This window comes from Acomys minous, assembly GCF_964271855.1.
Source record: "Acomys minous genome assembly, chromosome: 19".
NCBI classification, from domain to species: Eukaryota; Metazoa; Chordata; class Mammalia; order Rodentia; family Muridae; genus Acomys; species Acomys minous.
Genome location: NC_140499.1, coordinates 53,147,753 through 53,161,097, shown reverse-complemented (window position 1 = coordinate 53,161,097; position 13,345 = coordinate 53,147,753).

Sequence of the window (13,345 nt, the reverse complement as noted above, 5' to 3'; positions counted from 1 at the left end):
ATTCTTGGTCGTTAGGGAGTGGAACTATTAAGACGTATGTCTTTGTTGGGGTACATGTGACCTTGTTGGAGAAGGTGCATCACTGGGGAAGGCTTTGGGTTTTCAAATGCTCAAGCCAGACCCAGTGTCGCTTCCTCTTTTTGCCATCTGCTTACCCAGATGTAGAACTCACTTCTCCATCACCATGTCTGCATGTACACTGCCATGCTTCCAGCCATGAAAATAATGATTAAACTCCTGAACTGTAAGCGAGCACAATTAAATGCTTAACTTTATAAGAGTTGCCATGGTCATGGTGTCTCTTCACATCAATGAAAACCTTAACTAAGACACATTAATACATATTACTTTTCAGATGCACTTTTCCATGTCCTGAGATATGACACAATGATTAAAGTGCTTAGTACACAAACATGAAGACAGGACTTCAGATCCCCAGAACCCACATAAACAAAGGATGAACATAGCTGCCAACCAATAAGTCTAGATGCTGAAGGCAGAAACAGGGGATCTCCTAAGTAACCTGGGCTTCCAAGTAAACCTACAGGCACACACACACACACACACACACACACACACACACACACACAGAGAGAGAGAGAGAGAGAGAGAGAGAGAGAGAGAGAGAGAGAGAGAGAGAGAGAGATTAAAATATTAAAAGCATTTTTATTTACTATTTGCTCAAGTAGTAAATAGAACCATTCCGATTGCATGTGTGCTGGCTGTGTCTCAGCAATGTGCATTGATAATTTGGGGGGGGGATCAATCAATTATTAAAATTTTCACATGGTGGGTGAAATGTGTGCCTTTGTTTTGAGACAAATATTGTTAATAAATGGTCACTGTGATTAAAATGAGCTCCTTTGCATGGTGTTCTTTTCATTCAAAGGAAGATTTAAAGACAACACTCTCCTGGTGCTAATGATGGAACTTGGGGCCTGCACATGCTACCCAACCATTCCATGTCTGAGCTACATCCAAACCGTTCCATGTCTGAGCTACATCCCATTCCCAGTTTTATTTTATCTTGTGAATGGATTCTTACCCATTTTCCCAGGCTGACCTTAAAGTTGCAGTCCTCCTACCTCAGCCTCTCCAGTCACTGTGGTTCCAGGCATATATCCCCTTGCCCAGCTAAATAGGTATCTAAAATGAGTTCAAGTACTACAGAAGCAAAATATTAATATTTATCCATTTTAGCCCACTCACAGTATGCACCAAGGAATTGAGAAACTGGGCTTCTTGTTGTGCTGAGGCTTCTGAATAGCTAGGACTTTTATTAAGTAGATGAAATAAGGCAAGCTGTCAACATGATCTGGCTTAATGAATACCATTTAAACACATCACCTTAATGTCTCTTATTGAGAACCTAAGCTGCCACACTGCCTTCATTAAGAGAAACTTTACAGTGAAGTGTTTTGCCCAATAGCATAGCTCAAACTGCTATAACCATGGATGTGGAAAATTGAAAACTGAAGCATAGCGACTCTTATGCATTGCCTTTTGTGGTGGCTATTCTTGGTTATCAACTTGATTACATCTGGAATTAACTAAAACACAACTGACTAGGCACACTTCTGATGGATTTTTTTTTTTCTTAATGAGTCATTTTAAGTAGGACTCACTTATAAGCCAGGTCTTTGAGGTAAAAAGATACACCTTTAATACAAACCTTTTGTGGTGAGAAGATCCACTTTAATCTGGGCTATAACATCTGTTGGCATCTTACACAAAGGATGTGGAAGAAGGAAGCTTGGTCCTTTTGCCTGTTCTCTCTGCTTCTCACTCCCATTCTCTCTCTCTAGCAATTCCATTCCTTCACTGGCATCAGGGCCCACTTCTTTGTGAGTCTGATGTATACTGAAGACCAGCCGAGAAATCTAGCCTCATGGATTAATCAGCTACTTCATTATTGGAGACTTCCATTGGTAGACAGCCATTGTTGGATTAGCTGGACTGTATAGCTGGTAAGCCATTCGAACAAATCTCATAAGTAGATAGATGATTGATAGATAGATAGATAGATAGATAGATAGATAGATAGATAGATAGATTCATTCTAAAAGTTCTGTTACTCTAGAGAACCCTGAATAATACAACTTTCAAATAGTCGAGTATATGCCACATTTAATAAAATTAAGGTTTAACCGTTGGATTGACCAATTAAGGTGATCTTTATCAAAAAGCCATACTAGCCAAACTAGTAGCTATATTATTTATAAATTATGAACAATTCAAAATAAAAACAGGTTTTAAAATATATATGACTAATAGTTGTTTACACTCATGCTGTTATAGAATAGTACATCAGAACATCTTAATTCTAACTAAGTCCTAGAATGTGTTGATAACTTTTCTCTACCCACCTCCACGTGTGAAGATCACCAGCCTTCTCTTCTATGAGACCAAGTACATACAACGGCATTCATTCTTTTTATAGCTGAGTAAAATCTCATTGTACGTACAGAACACACTTTACTAATCTTTTCATTAGCTCATCTCATGGCTATTGTAAACAGCATTGCAGAAAACACGGACATGTAGGCAACTCTTTGACATACTGATTTCATTTAATTTAAATAAATCCCCAGCAGTCAGATTGCTGAAATCTAGTTTTGATTTTCTGAGGTACCTCCGTTATTTTTTTTCCATAATGGCAGTGTTAATGTATTCTATCACAGAGGATTTAAAGGACTGGAATATATTCCAGTGAAATGCAAAGAGCACAGTGAGCACTCACCAAAACGTAGCTCATCTAGCAATATAGACATGAAGTCTCCTAGATCCTCTGTGTGCTTAGACGATTCATATTCACAGCTCAAAGTCAATGATCCAAATCCAAAATGTGCCTTGTCCATTTTATTACTCAAAATTATCTGCCACTATTTTTGCCAAATACGTGCCTTCTTAGACTACCCCCTGGCCATTTAAAATCTTCTCATGTGTTTACATGTTCTGACCATGAACACATATTTCAGGCATAAAAATCATGAGAAGAGGAAATGATACTTTGGTAGCTTATCAAATACTCAGCAGCAAGCTAGAGATTCTGCCTATAGAAGATAATAAGTTAGTTTGCTGTTGTTGTTGTTTTGTTATTGTTTGTTTGTTTGTTTGTTTCACTGTGACAAATGACTAGATAGATAGCTAAATCCAAACAGGAATTATTCCCATATTATGTAAGGTGTTTTTGAAGGGAATTTTAAATACTCGTAAAAAGCAAGGGCTCTTGTTACTGTTGTTGCAGCTGCTGTTGTTTGTCTCTTTGTGAGTTCAAGAAGAAAAGCTTCAAAACAATATTTATGAATTAATTAGCTTTAGAGCATAAAATTTGTTTGCACAAAATATATCTGTGAGATAAGTATTAAACAATATGCTTAAAACTTGTTTTACTTTCAGTACACAAAGATAACTAAATGACGTTACTCATAACAATGTCCTTTATAAAGAAAATATTAGAGTAATAAAATTAAGCCTTTTCATGTCTAATATGACATTAACTTAGATTGTTTTCAGCTTATACTATTATTTTCATACGTACTGGAGAGATAAATTTCAAAATAAAGAATTTAATTGTCTACGTACAAGAGACACGGAGAAGAGGGATGGTGAGAGCAATGAGGAGAGTGAAGGAGGAAAAGAGGAAGGGGAAGGGCAGGTGGAGGGGAAGGAAAAGGAGAGGGGAGTGAGATAAATAACAAGTGACAGACTCACAGAGAGATAATAAATAGGCAGGTAGTAGACTGAAAGAGAGAGACATTTTCCAAAGGTGTTAGCAACATGCCCTAATTTCAACTCTCCATCAGGGAAAAAGAGCCTCTCTCACAAACAAAGCAATCTCAAGCTTGACTCATCTGCATGTTAATGGGAAAATATTTTAATTTTTTTCCAATGTCGATTACAGACTAGGTATGAGCAAATCCCTGCTATTTCAGAAACAGTCATTAGAATTTAATATTGCTGGCTATTGCATTCATAGTCTGAATATTTTAATACATAGGAGGAAATAACTCTGCAAGAGAAAAATGTTTGAAAATGCTGTATTTAATTAATGCCCAGGGGAAGCCATAAAAAAGAGAACTTGGTAGTTGCCAGACTCTAATTTTAAACACCGCTTACCAGATTTATTTACATGGCCTGCTCCAGCCTCCTACTCGATAGCTTGATGGTAGCAGAGAAGTTCTGTGCAGAACGGCTTCTAGAACATACTGAATAATAGGACACAAGAGAAATGTGAAGAAGCTGGAGTTTCAAGCAGCTAAATTCTGAGGCTCAGGGCAGATGCTTTGTTGTAAACACCTACTCATCCAAGCAGATGTAAAGGGGACTATGTGTTTAAACTGTCCATGGGCAGTGCATGTTACAGAAGACAGCGGTCTATATGGTTAATATAATGTGGCATATGCTGCCTGTCACAGGTTTTAGTCAAATGTATGTTAAAATTGGGATTTAGGTATGTTTTTTCTATTCTAATGGAGGTGTTCTAAAATATACACTCTAAAAAAAGACAGAACGGAAATGAAAAGGTCTATGATATCCTTCAATTTGGTCTTATTACACTTTGTGGGAAAAGCAAGTATGTTAATATTTGACTTGGGATGAATGGATGTAAACCTGTGCTTACTAGAGGGAAATTACTCTAGAGTGCTCAGATTCTTCAATAAATGATTCTAGGAAAGAAGAGGGCCAACCATGTTGGGTTTGTTGGGCTCCATAGCTGGGTGTGGTGGCACACTCCTTTAATGCCAGCACCTGGGAGGCAAATGCAGGAGGATTGATGAGCTCGAGGCTAGCCTGGTCTACAAAGCAAGTCCGGGACAGCCAAGGTTACACAGAGAAATCCTGTTTCAAAAAAGAAAAAGCAAACAAAACAAAACAAAAGCAAATGCTACTCCACATGACACATACAATAATTGAATGAGTCAAAGTGAACACCTGTTTACCTGTGTATAATTCTTTTGTTGTTGATGATGTTTTGAGACAGGGTTTCTCTGTCTTGGATGTCCTGGACTTGCTTTGTAGACCAGTGTGGCTTTGAACTCACAGAGATCCAGCTGCCTCTGCCTCCCCGAGTGATGAGATTACAGGTGTATGTCGCACCCAGCTGTATAATTCTTACAGGGACAATTGCCAACCTGGATTCTGAATCAATATCTTCCTTATTCCATCCAATCCTGTGTAGCTTTCTTTGTGACATGTCTCATGGAGTGCAGTCAACCTGTGACAATAGCCATCATTTCATCACTGTCATGTTAAATCACTGTTTTAGATTTTTCTACGTAGGATTAAAAAGTGAACCTCCAAGTCATTCTATGATATCATTGTGTTTTGTTTCCCTATACTATGTAGTATACCCTAAAACTCACAGTTCTCTTGCCTCAGCCTCCTCCTCAATACTGAGATTACAGGCATGTGTCACCACGCCCAGCTCTAATGTGGTTCTTGGCCTTCACTTTGTGTGTATGTATGTTTCCAGGTCTTCTGAATATTTCACCATGTTAAGGATAAGGTAGGGAGATAGTGAAAATTTAATATAATGTATTGGATCTTCTTTCCTACATTCCAGAATTCATAGTTACTAAGAGCTCAGGATGCCCACACTCATATTTTTAGCTTCTGGGACCATGTGGTAATAAGTTTCCATTGGTTTAAGCCTTTGAGGTTTGGCCATTTGCTCTGGCTATCCTAGGAAACTCGTCTAACAGGATTGATTGTATTTTCCAGGATGCTTAATCCATTTATTCTTTGAGTCCATCCTTTTCTGTCTTTCATACTTACTCAAGGACCATACGTTTGTACTGTTTCAAAGTATTTGAAGCATTTTGTGTGTGTGCCTTCCAACTATCATGGTGAAAGGTGAGCCCCGTTATGCTGAGACGTGAGTCCTCTGGAAAAGCACTTAGGTCTGTGCTTTATGAAGGGCCTGGAGGGAGCCATCTTAAGGTCACTCTGTCGCAGCTCTTTCTCCATGCAGTACAATCCATGAGAAATGGGTGTTCACTGAACCCCAAGCCTGCTAGCTTCACATTCTTGAGTCTTCCACTTTCTAGAATTGCGAGCAATAAACCTGTTGTGTGTAAATTGTTCACATGGTGTTTTCCATCTCAGTAGCACAGGTAGACTAGGCTAAGCCTTTCTGTTGGACTTCCTGTCAAAAAATCCTGCTCTGTACTTGAATTTCAAGAGCTCTTGTCTTTTCTCGTTTTGGTCTTATCTCCTTGCAAACCACTTTAAGGGCCTTGCCCTCTAGGATTAGTTCTACAAAATCTCAAATAATTTTGGGTAATCATAAAAGCTGGGAAATAATGTATGGAGTTCAGGATTTTTCTGATCGGGGGCTTGGGGAACCAGGGGAATGATGGTAAGGATTCAACCAGCCCTGGAATGGCTCTTTTCTACACTGAGAAAGGGAAGACTTGAACCAGAGGACTGACAGCCCCGCGTCCTCTCAGGATGTACAGTACACAGAGCAATGGCCATCTCTCCTGATGTTTTATAACAATAACATGGGCACTGAAGTGATTTTCAGTGCCTGATTAAAAACTGGAAAGAGTAGACAGCTGATTATTGGGCTCATGGGCAACCTGCTTGCTTTGGATTTTCATGAAAACATATTTTTCAATGAGCAGGGATCCCATGCTGTTCTCTGAAGAATGCTGTCAGGTGGATGGGCATTGTCAGGTTCTGTCAGTGTGTCTTGGGAGTAGCAGAAGGCCACAAGACAGATGCCATCAGCACCACAGAACCTGGAACTTTCAGTAGAAGAGCCATGCTATGCCACAGTTGGTGACAGTACAAGTCACTCAATTATAATGACAATTTTTATACATACATACACACACACAAAAACAGGATGCAGCATCTAATAGGTAAAGTTCATACGTGGGAGCAATGATGAAACAGAGCATTTGAATTCAGGATTTCCCTAGAAAATATGACATAGAAATTTGTGTTGACTGTTAGGTATCATGGAAACTAAGAGAAAAAAGTAAATTCTAAGTATATTTCTCTTATATTTTCAAAAACTTGAGTGAGAAACACAACTTTAAATTGCAGCAAGTGTTTTTAATTAACTCTGGTTTTACAGCACTGGCAAGTTCTTTTATTAATGTTGGTAGATATTTTCACATGACAAATGTTGGGCAGTTATTTGTGTTCTAGTACCAATTGCCTGGTGATACCATTATTCATGTCATATTCCTGATAATATCAGCAGTAATGATAATAGTCACTGTTAGCAATGCATGTACTCTGTACCAAGGAGAGAATGTTTGTATTGGGTCTCTCGATAATCTGTGATTTATGCAAATTTAACTCTACTTTGCATTTATAAATATAAGCCCAAAGTCTTCTAGCTAGAAAAGCCACAGAGCAAAATTTAACCCAGTTGTGTGTAAACACAGAGAAGAACCCTTCCCCACGATAGTAAGTCAGAAGTCTGCTCACAGAGAAAGCCCTGAAAACAGATCTCAATGTTCCTCCTAGATTGATAATAGAAATGAATGGGAAGACAGAAGGCCTGCAGAAAAGGCATCTCTATGACAAGCTGGAGTCCTAAGTCAGAATATGCAGCGTATGAGGGGAGCTATAGTGAGACTCCTAGTAGCAGAGTATCAGGGGCCATGCAGTCTGAAGAGAACACCTCCTAAGTACATAAGACTCGTGGCGTGGTGGCGCACGCCTTTAATCCCAGCACTCGGGAGGCAGAGGTAGGCGGATCACTGTGTGCTTGAGGCCAGCCTGGTCTACAAAGTGAGTCCAGGACAGCCAAGGCTACACAGAGAGACCCTGTCTCAAAAAACCAAAAAAAAAAAAAAAAGACTCCTAGTAGAGCGATCACCAACCCACCCACAAAAATTTTGATCCAAAACTTAGCCTATCTACAAGACATGCAGGGATAAAGATAGAACCAGTAGAGCAGAGATTGGGGGAATGCCCAGCCAATGCCTGGCCCAACCCAAATCCCACCATACAAAAGAGAGCCAACCCTTGTCACAACAATACTAAGCTATGCTTGCAGACAGAAGCCTAGCATGGCTGACCTCTGAAATGCTCCACCCAGTGGCAGTTTAAAACAGATGCTGAGATCACAGCCAAACATTGAGCAAAGCATAGGGAGTCTAGAGGGAAAGTGGGGAGAAAAATAAAAGAACCGTGACAGGAGCTCCACAAAACCAACAGAGCCAACTAATCAGGGCCCAGAGGGGCCTGTGGAGTCTGAAGCACCAATCAAGGACCATGCAGAGACTGGACCTAGGTCTTTCACACAGATGTAGCCAATGGTGAGCTCATGTTTCATGTGGATCCACTAGTAAGGGGGTGGTCTCTGACATGGATTGTTGCCTGCTTTTTCAGCACTTCTCACTAATGGGACGGCCTGCCAGGCCACAAGGGAAGAGGACAACCTCAGTCCTGATGCAACTTGATGAGCTTGGGTGGGTGGATAAGGGGGCTCCCGTTTTTTGAGGAAAAGGGAAGGGGGAGAAGGAAGGGAGGGTAGGATTGGGAGGAGAAGAGGGAGGGGCCTATGACCAGGATGTAAAGTGAATGAATGAATGAATGAACAAACGAATGAACTTTTTTACAAAGAAGAAATGAAATCCATTCCCAAATTTGAGTTTCCATATAATTAGCCCTTCTTCCTCTCCCCACAGAAGCAGCTAGAGGAAGCAGATGAGGTAGAAGGGAAAGGTCAGCTCTGGATATTCATTCAGTTTCAGGAGAGAGCAGGTGTCTTCGCCTTATTTGACTGTGAGGTTATGTAAAACAAACAAGAGAAGGTAATGTGAAAATGAACTCACATTTAACAGCATGGCATATTACTTTTTAATAAAAATGAAAGTATAAAACAGACTTGGGCCACAGACATTTTCAATGATAGTACTTTGTTTACATGTGGTTAAATATGTTTCGAATTTTGTCTACATTACAGAGGTATGCTATAACCCACCCATACATGTATTAGGGAGGTTTTCTTTTTGTGAACAAGAAATTATTGCTACAAAAAAGATTAGTCAATTTTTATTTTCATTTTTATGAAATCCATCCTATTTTACCCATTTGCCGTACCCTAAAAATTACATAACTGTATTCAAGACAATATGTGGTTGTTTCTTGACAAAGGACAATTCGACTGATTAAAAAGCAGCCCTTGCTCTTAAATATGTAGCAGTTACCATGGAAACGATTCTACTTTGACTCAGAGCATATCTTGTTTTAAGGAGAGCAGCCTGTTGTTATGGCAATGGGAACTTGAGCAATTTTCCCCCAAAGAAGACCAACACTGAAAAGATGAGAAGGTTGTCAGCTACATGATATATATGAATGCCAGTGCATTTACCTAGGAGCTTACAGAAATCACAGCTGCTAGAGACAATAGGTACCAATTTAGAAGCCCTGAGAAGAGCTCATGCCCTCTGTTCCTTTCCTGTTTTATTTTTAACTACTGCACAATGAATAATAATAGTGTGGAACTGTGTTCCAAATTGTATTCACTGAAGGCAATGAATTGACATTTCTGTAGCAACCATGTATAATATTTTCTTAAGGTTGAAATATAAAATATGTTTGAAATCCTAGACGCATCATTTTGTTTACTAAATGCATGAGATGATGTTTGATGATGATAAAATTTATAGAATGCTTTCTATATGTTTTAAGTGCCATTTTAAAATTATGGATTTTTGTTTATTTGTTTAATAATTTGACTTTTTTTTAACTTCGTATATGAGCACTAGGTTCCCATCACTCCCTCCCTCTCTTCCAACCTCTTACACCTCCTGTGTCCCCTCTCCCAAATGATTGTATTGTACACTGTCATGATAAGGTCATTGTTAAGAAAAGACATTGCAATTTTTTTTTGGTTCAATTAAATTCAACCTTATATTTTCAATTATTATTATTGCATGTACCCACATTTGTATGTCTATGCATGTATATGTATATGTAACCTATTGAATCCATTTAGTTTTGCTCATATATACATGTGTCCGGAGCCATCCACTTGGGATTGGACAACCTAAGTGAGATCTCTTCCTCAGAGGAAAATGAATCCCTCTCACAACAGACATTGACCAACCCCAGCTCTTCATCTCTGGACAGGGCCATGTGGAAATTCCCCTCTCTTCTGTCTTGCTCAGGCAGCCATATTGTTAAGAGTTCATGGGTCAGCTTCCTTGTCACATATAGAAGACACTAGCTCACAGCAAATATTCTGACTCCTAAAACATCTTTCCAACTTTCTTCCAAGATTTTCTCTGAGTCCTAGATATAACAGTTGCAATACTTTTTTATTGTATTCACACATTCGGATTCTCATAATATTTACTTTAATGGAGGAACATCGGTGTTGCCATTCAGCAGAAAAGCAGCCCCAAGCACAAAGTGATAATTTACCCAAAAATCTCAACAAAGTGATCTACCCAGGAAGAACACCTGACTGCTTCTTTATGCCTGGATCATATTCTAAGAGGGTTTTTATTTTCTGATATTAATACTAAATCTTAATCATAATGTAAAATACTAAGTTATCCTATCTAAAGGTTTTCCAAAGAGGAGTATAAATTTTAGGCAGCAATTGATGATATAAGCTTGAGTTGAACTGAAGCAAATGGAAAAATGCAATGTCTTTCCTCAACAATTACCTTATCATAACAAGCGTGGCAAATCCTACAATTAGTTAATACTTACAAAGCTTAGGGCCATTTCTGCAGATCAAAAGGCTTATCTGAAAACTGAAATTCCTGAGGGGTTACTCTGAATAAAAGTCTGAGGTATAAATGCAAATATAAAAAATTCAAACCAAGAGATCTGATGTGATTGGACTCTAATTAGAATTGCAAAATATTTCATTTCAGGGACCGAAGGCTTTTCTCATCACCAGAAGTTTTTAGCCTCCCAACTGAAGCCGTTCCTCCTACTGGTTTATATGTTGCAAATGAATCATGAGCTCATCTCACTTCGGTCTTGCAGGCAACAATTATGCAAGCGTTTCAATATCACAAAATGTTCATTCCACTCCCTGTGCTGTTGAGAAAAAAAAAAAAAAGCTCCTTTCCTATTACTTTGGCTCCATATATATGCAGGTAAATTTTTAATAAGCTGTTTCCAAAAAGGAGAGTGACTGGCCTGATAAAGCATGGCAGAGTGAAAATAAGTGCAGCAAATATATTCTAAATGTGATATTTTTTTAACCCCCTTTTTAAATTGGGAGCAGGGGAGAAGGCCATCTTCACCATGCTATTGGTGTTTCCCTGGAGACCCTAGGCAGTGAACTAGGGCAAGCAAGAATGCTCAGCCGAAGGCTAGCAATTGTCCCTTACCCATTAGTGTTCAAAACACTTAATAAGTGATATCAAGACATTCTTAAATAAAGAACACTGCAAATAGTAATTTGCTTAAGTAGCAGTGTGGGTTACTCTGTTAGCTACTGCTTTTTTCTCGGGCCAGTTTCTGGGTACCTTGCCAACACAGATGTCACAGTAGGTTCTGACTCTCCTTCCTTCTGCGAGGACAAAATTCTACAGCCTCTTCCCCAACCCCGCATGCACCTTCCTTAGTAACTGTTCACAGAACTTCTTTCCTGTTTTCCCTGTGGATGTTAGGTTTACATTCACATAGATTCAGGGCAAGTTCACTGATGAAATACGTCTGGTTCAACTTTGATTTTCTTTACTTAAGAGGGAGCTGAAAGTTTCCTTTGAAGCACACTTCACGTTCATAAATAAAAGGATTGTATAATTATTAGGGGGTGAGGAATATGAAGCCAGACCTCGGGGAGTAAGAGATGCTGTTGTTGTATCAGTCATGATTGCCACTCGCTCTTTATTATATTAATAATATATGTTATATAATCTGTCCATGTAGAAATCTGTTTTAAAGGTAGGACTAATACAATGGAACAAATAAAAGATATATGGAGGAGGAAAAACATAACTTACTAGGGTAATGAAAGTGATATACAAGTCAGTATGTAACAGAGCTGAGATGTATGCACAGGTCTCACCGTAGGCAGTCTACTCAGCTCCCTGGAGCAAAACAGCTCTTAAAATGTTTAATATGCTTTACAAAGAAGATTATTCTGCTATGGAAAGAACAATTTGCCTAATGCACTTGGTTGTTTTCATAACTCTGTACTAATTTTGCCTTAGCTCCCTCAGGACAATTGCAATATCGAATGCAAGTTTCATTATTTGGTGGATCTGAGGAATTATTCGTCCTTGTTGTTTCAGTCATGATTGGCACTCACCATTTATTATATTAATATATATTATACATTTGTACATGTAGAAATCAGTCTTCAACTTAGGAATATCCCAATAAAACAAATAGCAGGGACCTGGGGGAAGAAAGGAGTCACTTGGTCAGACATTGGATTATCTTTACTAACATATATATTTTCAAACATATATCTCTTCTAACATAGCCATCTTTATGTCCTGATTTTTTTTTATTTTTAGGCACATCAGTTTTCTCCAAGCTCTTCATCATTTGTTTACTTCATCCTATCTCTGTTTCTCCACTTTCTTTTATTTTTTCCTTTTCATTTTTGTTTTGGTTATTTTCAATGCAGGGTCTTTCCATGTAGCCTTGGCTGTCCTGGACTCACTTTGCAGATCAGGCTGGCCTCAAACTCAGAGATCCACCTGCTTCTTCCTCCCTGAGTGCTGGCATTACCGGCATGCGCCATCGTACTTGATTTGTTTCTTCACTTTCATTATGGGTTAGCCTTCTGTCTTCTTACTTTTTTTCTATTCCTTTCCTTCCTCTTTTTCTCTTCTTTTTTCAATTGTGAACAGTGGAAACAAAGAACACAAAATGGATTAGTCACAGAGTCCCTGCCTCTTCATAAAAATGTTTCTCTCTCCCCTCTTTACCTCATTGAAAAGGTGTGTTTGCCATTACATGTAAGGAAACAGATGGAACAGGTTTTAAACGAATATATTTTTTCCTATCAAAAAAAAACCACTTGTGCATATGATAGATAATTGAAAATTACATGCAACAGTTTTAGAACAGCCTTTGGCTATCTCTCCTCAGTCATCAATATTTTTTAGCCTCTGACAAGAAAGGCTCTGAGAAAGACCTTGGATTCTGCACTGATGACACTAGCCCATTATACTGGTGACCACATATCCTGAGGAGCTAAAGAGACAAAAACTGTCCCAGTCATGAGACTCATCACACACAATCACAGAGAAACTCAGAGAGTTCTATGGGAACACTTTGAGGGATTTATTATCTTATATGAGAAGGAATAGCAAGTCTGTAGATAACATTTATATTCTTAATTTTAAAAGTATTACTATTTGTTTGCTTGCCTGTTTTTCTGACATCGATGTGTGCA